Raw genomic sequence first — 14,265 nt, forward strand, 5'->3', positions numbered from 1 at the left:
GCAGCAGCGGCTAGCATCCGTCACAGAGTCATTAAATGGTCCAACAAACTCACATCGGCACTGGAGCTTCTTTGCTTTCTTTACACCTACGTACAGGTATGTTAACAATGTGATGCTAACAGTTAGCCCTGTCACTGAGTGAGAGAGCAAGAGCAGAAGAGATGTTTTACCAATTTTAATGGTAAAAATAAAATAAAATAAAAATAAACAGCATACAATGTTGATATTGTGGCAAGCTGCCACAAATCTATCAATGTACGGGAAACACTGAGATTCATGTTTAGCCAACTTAAAATTTCTTTGCCATTTTTAAAAAAAAAAGAATATTCAAATCTCCAAATAAAAAAATAGAAAATAAAAAAAAACACCCAACAAATAAATCTTACACTCGTTGAAAATGCAGCTGTATCCTATTGTCTGTGTATAAATGCTGACACATTTCTTAAAAGCTAATAAAATAAAAACTGTAATCATTGTGAAATGATATCCAAAGTTCAGAGATTCAATTTTGTTCAGTGCGATTCGCCTCTTTTTCTCTCCGTGCGGACTGTTTATCTGCATGCAGCCAAAGCACACTCAAATGTGACTGGTCAATACTACTTTGAATAAAAACAGACTGCAGACGGAAACAATCATGCTTCCGATACCAAAATCTTATCCTGTTGTCTACAGATTCTGCATTCATATGCATATATGTGTTTGTAGAGATTATATTGAAGTAAATCACACTAGATTGACCTCAGCCCTGACAGACACCGCAGGGTTCCACTGTGAGGGATCTACTGTGAAAAAAGTGTCTGTTGGCAGGAATCCAAGGCTACTCTGTCATGTCAGAAAGAGCTTTTATGGACCATTTCCAGCACCATGTGCCATTTCTATTGACCTCAGTAGTCACCTCCACTCGTCAGCGCTACCCCGGAGTGCTGCCCAGGTTGGCTGTTACCTCTAATGTACAGTATCTCAGGCTGATTTGAAAAGAGCAGAGACTGAACAGGTGAATTTGCGTCAGTTTTCTAAGTCTCTGCAGGGGGCCCGCTCTGCATGCTGCAGTCTTTGTTTCTTGTCAAAAACTGTGACAGATTGGATGGAAGAAAAGAGGTCAAAGGAGAGACAAAATGTGATGCAAATATAAATTGTGCTTCCATCCACTTACTGAAAGAAATCAGACAGAAATGGACATCCCTCTGAAATCTTGCAGTTGTTAATAAATGCATTCCTTTGGCTCTACATGTCCTTATGAATCTAACTCGGCACATCAAGGATCACATTACACTCCTGGAGAAGCTAACAAGTTAATGCTTCAGCAGGGAAGCACAGTGCCCATCGCTGATTTAAAGTACAACTTCCAAATACCAAAGCCATTACAAAAGCAGACTAACATAAATGACCCTCGGTGGCTTTTCAGTCTCACTTCATCAAGAGTGATATGAACAAACTGATCCAGTCAGCTGGGTCCACTGTGTTAGATGCTGTTCCAATTGCCTCCAATCTAGTTCCCTTTGTAGAGCATGTATTGCCTCTGGCATTTGGAATCCACTCACCATTCAGAATAAATGAAATAACACACCATGACAATATCAAGAAAAACAATATGTTATAGTATTGTGGCTTCTAATAATAATCATTTGTAAGTGAAATAACACAATCATCCAGTTGATAATGAATTAGAGACACACGCAGACACAGTGAGAAAGGAACTGGTTGCCGTTTTTTAGTCCAGAAGGTGACAGTCATGCAAATGCAGCGTCCTAATCTGTCAGTAGCACTCCTCCAGGATTGATATTTTGACAGCATGACAGACTTGAGCCTTCTATTTTTGGGAGATAGTTTCAACTGTCAGACACACTGACTGAACTGTCTTGCATCAAGAGAAAGATTATGTTTTAGGGCATATTCTTATTTCAGCTCAGAGTTTTTGATAGACCAAAGGAAATGCCTTTAATCCACTGTTTTGGGCTGCAAATGCCAGCTATTGTCATTATCTGTTTTGTTAATCTGGTAATTGTTTAAATTAATCGATTATGGTGAAAAAGGAAAGCTGAATTGTTAAAAAAAAAAAAAAAAAAAAAGGCCATTAACACAGACCACGGTTACGTCCTCAAATCCATTGTTTTGTCTGATCAACGGTCCAAAACCTTAATTAGTGCCCTACATTACTTATCGGCAAGAAATTATCTGTCAGACGATCAACTGCCTAATGGTTTCAGCAATACAGTGGTTATCAATATAGATTTTGTGGTTTAGATTTCAGGAAGTGCATTTATCACAGATATATTGCATGTCTTTCACAGGCTAGTAACTTAAATAGTGGCATAATACATGTACGTAACTTATTTTTTCCTTATCAGCATATGAGAAACCTTCCTCACCATGTACCATTACTACCAGCAGTGCAGGAATTTCCAGCCAGTTTTAAGTTTGTTTTTTTTGTTTTTTTCAAAAGTAACATGACAGGTAATACAAATGACCTCATTTCCAGGTACACAACACCCCCTGCAAGTTTAACAATTAATGCAAGGCTTTTGACAAACTACCCTCTCAATGAACCTCAAGCAGAGGTGGGCTTAGCACAAAATGACCATTGAATACTTTGAGTGCAGTCAGAAGCAACTTGCAAAATAAAACCGCAAAATAGATATGATCACACAAAATTGTGTAGATCAAAGTTCATCTTTTTAGCATGACTACAAGACTGAAGGGAGGACATTTTTTCATCACTACTCTATATAGGCTGTATATATCCACTGAATTTAGCATTCACATATGCTGTGACTGACTAAATGATCCTGGAGGCGGCAGGCATCTGACCCAATGATGGCCCTTATTCTCCCAAGCAGATGCAGAGAGTGCAATTACTGCTCACACAATTACTACTCCTCACAGTGCACAGCAGGCCGTCAAGTTCAGACTCTGTCTAACGCGTCTCTCTCTCTCTCTCAAAAAAAAAAAAATCTCCAGAGTTCTGCTGAAATGAAGGAATCCTCTTAGTGAGCTGTCATTTTGGAAAATCATGGAGATTGGCCATGGAGATTTTAGTACATGATTTACATCAGTGTATATGTAGCCAGGTTATGGTTAAAGAGTATCACTAACGGTGACAATTAAAAAAATAATTTGGGGACTTTTAATTTTCGTTTTAGTTTTAGTTTAAATACAGATATGCACTCTGACAACAGATATGCTATCTTCTCTCATTGAGCTTTGAGGGATTAGGAGCTATTTTGGGCTTTTATGGCCTGTTTCTCAGGTGGAAAATACTCTGGAGGGATGAGGGTTTTCTCCTTATATTATTAATCAAACCAACAATGCATCCAAAGAAGCCACTGGTGCAGACTGTACTTTTTTGCCCCTCAACGACACTCTGCTGACCAATTTCCCATCACTTGCTCCGACTCACCCCATTTTGAAGAAGCAGCACAATGACTTTATTACCGCAGCACAGGCAGACAGGGACTCATAAAGCTGACGGGTGTGATAACTCGTCCCCTACCTTGTCATGGTTCGGAGAGGAGGATGGAACAAAGGTGTGATGGAAAAGGGCATGAAGCCGTCGTACCGCAGTGTGCTCAATGGGTTTTCCCAGTGACACCCTGTCGCTCCAGATTTAAAGAGTGAGGGGCAGGCCCAGACAGTGATGGGTGATGGAGAGCCGGAGACGTGCACAGGGCGGATGTGCCTTGGTGTTTATGTCTCGCCGTGCACATCTCCTAAGAGCAGTTTGTCTCTTGACTGAGGCACTTTTAAGGGGCTTGGGGTGAGAAGGGCACTGGTGCCTTCTGATTTTCTGTTAAATCTTTTTTTTCTAGTGGTAGATCTGCAAATTTCATACCTTTCTCAATATTTATTATTAATATTAAATGTCATAGTATATTCGTTATTTAATATGGGCACCTATCTACGCCTGCTGAGTTTAGCGGAGCGGACTCTGCTCAGGTTTGATCTGAAATTCAGCTGTGGGAATAAATCAAAACCCTTTACATACTTTATGTAAGGAGTGTATACAACATCAAAAATAGGGGCCCGATGTATAAATGATTCTGAAAACTACTGAATGCACCATTTACTGTACACAAGCTGTGTTTTTTAAAAGAAAAAAATTGTGGCAATAAGTGCACATAATGCAAACTTCAGATCTAGCACAAACTGTTTTCTAGATCAGCGTGATATAGTTAAATGGGCTTTGCATTTTACACATGGTAAATAATATAAAAATACTGCTGTGTTTTTATCCGCCACAGCAATTAATAAGAAATCCTTGTGTACAAGAATGTTCTTGTAACTATACAGCTAAATTTAAAGCAATAATCATAATAATAATCTAAATAACTGCTGAATACCATCACAATGCTTGATGCCGATTATTGAGATGGGGTACTGCTGCTGCTGAAAGTTAACCATCATTCACCAATGTCACTCTATGAATTGGCACTTTTTCTTTGCCGTTCTTTTGACTGACAGACTGGAGGAGCAGACATTAGTGGTTGATCTGTTATGATCCACGTACGTGGTGTTTAAATCAGATGATAACCATCCATATTTCAGTGTTAGTAGATCAAAGACAAAAAGTTGATGCACAGTTTTCTACAACTGTCCCCTGTGACAGCACGCAGATGATCCATAAAACTTCTACCATCATTCCCCAATAATTAAGACTATAGGTTCTGTCAAGAAAAATGTAAACTTGTACAATTTGTGTGATTTTTGGTCAATGCTTTGACTCAGAGGTCAGAGTATTTTGAATAGCTGAGCAGTTTAAGAGGTCATCGCTGGTGGGAGGCTATCATCTCCGACTCACAGCGCTGTAAGTTTGCTCAGGGGTACCGTCGACCTCTGCGCTGACACAAACTTATTGCTGGTGTAAATCACACTCCAGCCACACACCATTCCTGCCCTCTCGCCATGAATATTTAAACAAGTATACATACATCCCACGCTGTCTTACATGGTCTACAATATTATTGCTCGCCTGGAGTTATACTTGAATTATGCCTTTGTCTAAGGCAGTGAAACTTTGGAGATTTTCTTTTATATCTTCTGCCGAGACACATTCTGATGACATATTAGATGAGAAAATATCCAAAAGGAGTACCTGCTTCATGCACTCAATGTTATTTTCCCTGTGAGGTTACTGGGGACACAGAAGTGACGGGGTGTATCCACACTAATGCATCTCTGCTCACAGACAGATGACACACCTCCAGACCTATCTGTTCATTTACCTCCACAATCAAGATTCACGGCTCTATTTTCCACTGCCCTGTTTGCCAGAGGTGCTCTGTTTTCTTCAGTGTTAAATGAATTAAATGGGCTGACTGCCAAAAGTACTGCTCATTCCATATACCCGATATAGCAGCATGTCTGCGTCTCGGGTATGTATAGACAGAAATTTGGAGTGCGTTCACACGTCGCCTGCGGCTGATTAAAAGTGATGAATTTTGGTTTCAGAGCTCTACACCGTGACCTCTATTTTTACAGGTCAAGCTGTGTTAATGTCATGATAATAAGAAAAAAAAATATTAATACTGGCTTTAAGTTATAATTATGAAAAACATTACTTTTAAATGCCACCTCAGATTCCACACTTGGGTGCACAAAAAAGTTGCTAAAGAATGTCATAGTTATGAGCATGGTTGCTCGTCTAAATGAGCTGCAATAAGCCTCGTTTCTGAGAAACAGCGAGCAGCAGACAGCGGAGCCTCGGCTCTGCATGACTGGCTCTGTCAACGGCAGCATACGGAGGTCTGGCGCTGGCCAGGTGGCTCTTACATCTGGCCCATTAGCTCTCAACCACTGCAATGACTCTCCACACCGCTGAGAGCCTGTTGAAATAATATCATCAGGACCTGTAAGTGCTGAAGGCCGCCTTGCCTATTGCCTGCTCAGAATAGCGAGTCACGGCCATACTCTGGATCTGACCTGTCAGCTCTGAGGCCGGAACCATCCCTAAAGGGGATATCTTGCAAAACAGGGAGAAGTCGGCAGTTTAATATGGTAATACAGTATAGATTTGATCAAATTAAGGCAGCACTAGTTTTTGTCAAATTATTGTAGCTCTGGACGGATGAGTCCACAGAAAATTAAGTTAATTGGATTGATTTTCAAGTACGAAAATGAAATAACCTTTGATTTTTGAACTGTTGGTTGAAAAGCAAATCTAATATGTCACCTTATGTCTGGCAAGTTTGTCTACCTTTAATGGATTAAAATATTGTCAATCTAAAAAGATAGAAACATATAAATTTAAAGTCAGTTGCAGCCTTAAATAGAAAGGATTAGCATTTAATGTCATGACATTTACAGTTTACTTTATTTATTTTATTGCACCCATATGGATACACATCTTTTAGTTTTACAAGAAAAATAAAGCACTTACAGATAGTTTTATTTGCATTTTAAACTTCTCAACATTAACCATGCATTTCTCGAAAGATTTCCAAATACTGCTAAAACTAAACAACAACTTTAACATATGTCTTTTTGGATTTTAAGAAGATCAGCAGCATAACATAAAGCTGTTATCTTTGCAACTGCAAATATTGAGTTCTGTTTTTCTAAACTCAGATGTAGCAGCTGAGATTAAATAATGTATGTTTTTGTCTGGGACTTCAGCCAAGATAATCTGGAAGCATGTCTGTCTCTTGTGAATTCTGTGTCCCTGTCAGGTCACGGTAGTTAACGTGAACAAAGCGACCAGGTCTTTGGCCTTTACTTTCCAGTCTCCAGTCCCCTGACTCTCAGGGACAAACCCCCACCTCCAAAAGCATGCCTCTTGCCCTGAGCACTGCACCAAGTGACACATTCTATCCATCAACTGCTGCGCTACAACATACGAAGCCAAAAAGTGCAGGGATGGCAAATTTTTCATGCATATGATATTCAGGCTACAGCACATCCGCCTACGTTAACCCAGGAGAGCGAAAGATGTGGGGGGGGGGGGGCTTTGAAAATGGATTACCAGATCACGTCACGAGAAAAGAGGCTGCTATGAGCAAGCAGCAATTTCAGGAGAAGGCACTCAGAGCGAGTAAAGTGTGTGGGGAGAGGAATACAGATGCTCATTTGGTACAAAGAGTTGATTTTCATGTCAACAGAAGAATACTGTGTATTAATGCTGTCAACTACTTTAGACCTCAAGCTAAAAGCCACTCTTCTCAGCTCCGCTTTCTCATAAATAATAATAAAAATAGATGTCATGGCCTTAAATTTGAAATTATAGAACCACTGACTTAGTCACAGAAAAGTGGTGATAACACATGGATTTTTGCTTTCTCTCGCTTGGTTTTTAACAATCAATTTCCCCACAGTCAGGCTACATTTGGCATGTTAAAATTCTTCACTTCAGCATCGTGTTTTATGAGTGCAATTCTATTGGGCGAAAAATTAAATGCATAATTCAGGGTTGAACAGGCTGCCCAATTCATTTTACAAAAGGAGACACAAGCCAAAGAAAAAGAAAATGGCAATCAGTGGATTGTTCCTTAATTCATCATCATGATACAGCAGTGACGAAGAAGATAGACTTGAAATGTTGCTCTGTTTTTCTCCTGCTGGCAACGAGTCTGTAAAAAACAAATAAAATTTAAAGAAAAAAACCCTGCTTTTTTGTCCTTAAATGACAAGAGCTTGCTGATGAAGTTGCTCCTAAATAAAGAAAGACCAGCGTAATGAATGCCCAGGTCTCGTTCTTGCCAAAAACTGCATTACAGTGCTCCTAATGGTTTCCCTTGTCTGAATCAAACTATCTGAGGACGTGCTCCCAGCAAGAGTGAATTAAACCCCCAGAGATGAATTGTGGGAGGGGACTGGGGAGTCTGAGGGTGGGAAAAAAAAGGCCCAGCAGATACACGACCCCATTCACAAACCAGGGGCAGGGGCAGCAATTATCATGAGCTTTCTGAAATGAACAACAATCTATCACATCCAAGGTTAGCAGCTCTCACTTAGCAATGCTTTTTCATCTCAAGGACAGTATGTGGGTAAATGTACAAATGTGGCTGGAACAGCAGAAGGGTTACACAACTCTGTAACTTCAACAAATCCAATGCGGCAACTTCATGTCCTTTGAAAACGGCATGACTGTGAAAGTGACGGTAACATATATATATACACACACACATTATTTCTGTGTAAGTATTCACACTGTTAGTTCTTCAGGTTTTGTAAAAAATAAGCAGATTTCAGGTTGTGGGCTTTAAAAATAAGAAGAGTGCATGCCTTCCTCAAATGAAATGATTATGTACAAACATAGCAAGGCATTTCAAAAGAAAAGGTTAACAAAAGGCAACTAAAAAAGCTTTATTCAAAGGGTTATTTTCTGACCTGGGACTTATCCTCCTATTATCTACAATCCAACTATGGATGGTGCTAAAAATGTCCTCACTTCGAGCATTATGTTGCTCAGATTAAAAAGGTAGCACTCTTATCTAATGCGCACACACAGACAGGGCCAAAGGTTCAAGCCAAAAAACGATTAAAATGCATCCATTTAACACATTTACTTTCAGAGTGCAACAGAGTCTGCGATTTAAATGTCTATTGGATAGAAGTCAGACCGAGACAAAGAAAATATACAGAATATGAGTTCTGGCAGCTGAAGTTGTAAAGTCAAGCCCACAACACAAACAATCAGCAAATATACTTGGCAATTCACAACATGACTTACCATGGCACATGAGCACGCACCGGAGCATAACAATGACATAATCAATCAGAAAGCTCAGTTTAAGCAGTCTGATAGCCGTAGCATAATAACTGTATACTACACTAATGACATCTTATTCCTTACACAATCCAGTGTCGCTCTGCATTGCGGTGGTCCAGACCTTTGAATTCGCCCACTACACCAAGATCAAACCGTCTAACAACATGATGGATCCATCTGATTTTAGGAAAACTTTGCATGTGAGGAGGGAAAAAGTTCGCCTAACCTAGTTGGCCAGCTAACAACCTGTTAGAAAATGGAAACATTTAGGGTGAACCTCAGCCTTCGTGGTTATGTAACTATGGAGGAGTGGATCAAGGAGTGGATATCTCTGGGAAAAAACAACTGGCTATATTCGAGTTGCTATAGCCGTTAACTGAAGGTGTGCCTATAGAACTGCTGTTCATTTTAGTGTTGTTAAAATAGTGGAATTTCTGAAACTTTGATTCGATACCTGGAAAATATCATTATATGGTACCATTTCCCAAATGGGCAAAATATCTGAAATTGAGGTCATAAAATATGAAATTATCTATCATTAAAAGATAAATATATCAAGTCTATAAGATGACAACAATCAACACTTTTTCTTATTTTGGTTAGTAGCAGAGAACAGCAGAAATACTGTAGTAAACATAAACAATAAGAGAGAGCTAGAAAACGCAGCTGATACCGCTGTTTCGATAATGCTTTAAGCAGATTCAAAAATTCAGAATCTATTTATCACTATTTTTGACAACACTAATTGGCTCTCCTCACAGCAAAGTCATCTAAAAGCAGCAGGAATTGAGGTGGAGGGACCACAAGGTGTTAAATATAAGAAACTAGCATGCTGCATAGCAACCACCTTGCATTATGTGGAGGCAACCAGGAGGGCCATTTCTTTTGTAAATGCAATGCTTTGTGAATGCTTTATAACAACCAAAAATGGCTTAAACTAAAACTAAAAGTGTCTTCAACTTTCGTATTGCAATCGGTAACCTACTTAAAAAAGCACTCACAGCGGCCTGTCCCAGGCTTTTGCTCAAGTAACAAACACCAAACCGAACAAACTAAAGCTGACTTTTTCAACGATGTGGTGTTATATGGTAGCAATGAACACTGTTTTGCAAGCAGGTGTTTAGCAGCAAAAAAATCATGTATTTATCAGCTCATGATTAACAGACAAAAATGCTCTGAAAAATTCCAAGTTCCATAACATCTAAGCCAAAATTTAGCAAACCAGGAAGTGGATCTTGGTTGAGATTATTTTGTAAAACAACATTAATTTTACCTTCTACCTGCATACACACCCGCTGACAGAAATGGTTAGGCCCCTGTCAAGGTCCAATAAATGGACTCTCCCCAAATCTGCTTGACTCATATCAACGAGATACTCTTTCTCTCCTACTACGTAAACACACGTTTAACTGAGAGATGTAATCAGTGACTGGGGCTACATGGCATGGGTGCAATAAGTCATTGTAATTTTGGTTCAAATTAAAATTTGAACCAACCGCCTACCAGCAGTAGAATGCTGTACCCTTAATACCCCCTTATGGGCCATTTTACTTTGCTTACACTGTAAATTGGGTACTCTGATGCTGTGTTCACATAATTTAGAATTTTGTGTAGAAACAATACTGATGACCAGGCCGCTAACTTCAGGACCTTATTAGAAATTGTGGAAGCATAGGGCATTAAAACATTTAAATTACAGAATCATTATTCAAAGGAAAGTTTAATTAGAAAAGATATGTTTTTTGCTTTCAAAATTTGGACCATATTAACTCTCAGTAAGACCTGATGCAGAGTTGTCCAGTTCTTGAGCATTGTTTTGCTCTTCAAACAATGACTTCAGGCCTTGGGCACACACTTTCCGAGTTAACTTTTATGCAGGAATTGAGCAGTGCAGAGGAAAGAAGAATTTAAATGTGTGGGCACATTTTAAATTGGATGATGTGGAAGATTTTAAATAACCTTGTGTGGCCTTGGCGTTGCTGTCTCTCCCTCTGGCTGTTCTTATTCACGCTCCTCACTACTTTTCTATTGTGTGATAACTGTCTGCCTTATATTTACATTTTAAATTTACATTTTTTCAATTGAGACTGGGTGTATACCCCGCACTTCACTGGCACTGGATTATTTAAGTTAAACTTCAATATATCTCTCGTGGCTTCTTTTTTTGGAGTAATTCGCGTTAGTGCGCCATGTCTTGGGTGTCTGTCTGACAGAGAAGTAAAGCACCGAGACACATCAACTTTCATCAGATAATTTTTTTGAAGGGCAGAGCATCGGTGGCACTGTTTGTATAACACAAGATGACCAGACACAGCAGGCAAGCTCGCTGAGCACAAGAGGTGGAATTTAGCTACAGGATGTTTGAGGCTGATGATGTGAGGGCAGATTTTTAATGGGACAAGTACGAAGAATTGGTGGAAGACTAAGACGCATTCAGAGGACATCTCTGCCAGAACACTGTGGTTTGTCATTTGAGTCAGGCAACTACTGCTACCTCAGCAAGTCCAACCCCTATAGCTCATTACAGCACACTAGACAGCTGTAGTTTGTCCAGTGAGTCAGACTCCTGTAGCTCATCCGTTAAGGTTGGCCCATTGTCTAAAAATGTCACCTCAAAACACACTTGAACACTCCTGCACTGCTATAGTGATTCAAAGAATTGAATGGGGTCTGTATACTGAGTCCATTGGGAGATGGATCACTCCTACTCCATCTCCCATATCCCGGATCCATTTAATAAGGTTCTCTCTACATATCCAGTCTAACTTTGATATGGCCCCCACAGGAGTGTCAGGCAAGTTTCAGACTCACCAGATCTATGTCGTTTCCTCTGGTCAAGTGCTGAAACAGCAGAGCGAGAGCCTCGTGGCAACACCATCATTTCCATTTTCTGTGATGGACAAGAACAGTACAATTATGCCTTATAACAATGTCCTTTTTTCTCAAATTTAAACAGCTAAATCACAAACTTCAAAGTTGTTTACCCTCCATTTGAATGTCCCTAAACTGGAATCCAACGTAGAAAGTCTCACTTGCTGGACACTGGGCAGCTGAGGTGTCCTTGAGATCTGAGGGGAAAAAAATAACCCAAAAGTATAACCATCAACATGCACATGTACATAATTTCATCTCAGAGAGCCTTATGGCAACTTCAAAGCCTGGTAATAGGGGTCTGGACAGGGCGGTCTGCCTCTGTCCCACCAGACCGGCAGTAGATGTTGTTGGCACACACCTTTTTTTTGGCCCTCTATTTCTAAGACTGTGTGTGTAACTTATAATGTGCTGGACAGTCTACTGTTTGTCTACAAAGGCACCAAACTGCCATTTGTAAACATCTGTCACACTCAAACTGCATTTACTGTAATTTATTGAGTTCTGTCCAAACAGAAACCATTTTGTGAAATGTGAATGGTGCAAAGCTCAGGTTACAGTATGAGAGCAGGGAGGCGAGTCAAGTGTTTTATTTATATTGACAAATATAACACATTTGCCACAAGTGATTTATAACATGTACACAATACGACACCCTCTGTGCTTAGACCTTCACTATGTACAAGGAAAACTCCCTTAAAAGACCCTTGAATGGGTCAGGCTCGATACAGTGAACTGAAGAGGTGTTTTGTTGCTAAAAAAAAAACTGCAGATGTGGCCAGCTGTAGTGCAGAGAGCAGCAAGCAGGTGTGATATTTCAAACATTGCACAGGTCTATCGCAAGAAAAGTATCAGAAAAATAAGAAAAATAGTAAATCCCAACACATCCACAAATCAAATTTGTTCGAAAGATGTTATACAGCTCTATACAGCTCAACCTAGATCTTTTTCAGTTTTGAGACAGCCACACACACTGCAAAGTATATGAAATTTTCATCTCTCTTACCAGAAGACATTGTTCTTTGAAAAGGAACTGAGCAAGCAAGTTGCCTTAGCATTACTGAAAGGTCAAGAACATTTTGTGGAGTTTATAGAATTCATCCCAAGGCAAGATAACAGCATTTTCGATTATTTAGTCTATTTCTTTTTCTGATATTACAATGCTACAGCAAGAGATCTTTGGTTGGATAATCACTCATTTTAAATTGGGCAGTTTTACTTGTCACCAGTCACCCAACTGTGTCACCGTTTTGTTCAGCCTGTTAAAGACTGCGGAAAGTGCTGTAGACAGAAAATATTTGAGAAAAAAAGATGGACAAAGACTGAGCTTTGCAGACGGGTGACAGGTCACAAGAGCAGTCACGTTATTTTTAGAAGCAAACAAACTCAGGGAACATAGTGGACGGGGTGGTATTATTGTTTTCTCTAATAATCTATATGGTTGCAGTGGTATAACATATATATAAAACCCATGATATTTTCTAAAATTGTCATCATACCATGGAAATCTCATACCTTGCAGCCCTAATCTAGAGGCACATGAACTTTGCACCTAAACACTTCTGTTTCACTTAATAAGTCTGATTAGGTTTCTTTTCTTTTCATATTGATTATTACTATTATTATTACTGTGCTTACTCCTCAAGGAGGTGGTCCCATTCATCGCATACGTACATATCTTGTCAAAATGTCTCGCGCGCACACACACACACACACTCACACACACACACACACTTATATATAACTTTTTTTTTTTCAAAAAAGCTTGCACAGCATCATACGATCCTGATATTCCAAAAACTTTAAAACCATATTGCTCAGGACCACTTTTAATGTCATGCAGTTTTCTGTGATTTACTGTCAGAGTCACACACCTCCAAAAAAGCAGCCTGAAGTTTGTAAATCTTACTCCCAACAGAACACATCTAATCATGTTTTGTTCTGTCTGTTTGTTTCTACATTGTTCTGCCAAAACAGCAGAGCAGCAGGGTGTCATGGTGATTAAGGAAACCGCCCTTCAGCTGGAGGATGGTGTGCTCAGGCCCCCATGTTGGCAAAGCATCTGCACGGTTGTTGTGTGTCTCTGAGCAACACAGTGTACCCCCCCGCCTGCCCGCTCAAGGGAGGTCTGTTTTCTGCCACCTGGGGAGGACTTCCATCACAGCCTGACAAACTTTGGGGAGCTGAGCACATATACTCTGAAGTGTAGATAATGCGTGGTTCTGCAGCATTTTGGTGCATTGTACGTCAAGAAAATACACTTTTGGCTGCATTTCTTTTTGTTTCCCACCTATAGCGCTTGTATTTCAGTGCAGCCATATCGGGCTTGTTTGGCAACTCAGTGGTGGTATGTAGGGGGTTGTACCATATTATAAAACAGCAAAATTCCTAGTTAGCGTAGACATTAACCACCTTTGACATTTTGTCATTGTGACATGTAACTGGAAACTTAACTCCTTGACTTCTAGAGAGTGACGACATTTTCCGTAGGCCAACCCGGCAGCTTACGTTGCCCTTGTTCCCTCGTCAAAAAGCCTGGGATTTTTCCATTGGATTTTGGATCATTGCAGAAAATAAGCTGTGTGGTAAACAAACATTTATTATTTTTACATGTTTTGTTCTGTAAGATAATACACACAAATTAACACCACTTTCGTGATTTTTAAAGCTAAAACAACATTGCCAAAAGAAAA

General features: G+C 39.7%; 1 protein-coding gene across 1 annotated transcript in view; it reads right to left on the reverse strand.

Moving 5' to 3' along the window:
• The window catches only part of LOC121963031 (interleukin-1 receptor accessory protein-like 1), a 335,394-nt gene extending 323,613 nt beyond the window's left edge, over window positions 1–11,781 (reverse strand). The window contains exons 1-2 of the mRNA XM_088074547.1: window positions 11,686–11,781; window positions 11,513–11,591 (exon numbers count right to left, since the gene is read on the reverse strand). The gene's annotated coding sequence lies outside the window, so the exon portion shown is untranslated. The remainder of the gene's footprint in view (window positions 1–11,512; window positions 11,592–11,685) is intronic.
• Window positions 11,782–14,265: the final 2,484 nt, after the last annotated feature.

This window comes from Plectropomus leopardus, chromosome 24 (genome assembly GCF_026936395.1).
Source record: "Plectropomus leopardus strain MGB_pleo_1.0 chromosome 24, ASM2693639v1, whole genome shotgun sequence".
Classification (NCBI taxonomy): Eukaryota; Metazoa; Chordata; class Actinopteri; order Perciformes; family Serranidae; genus Plectropomus; species Plectropomus leopardus.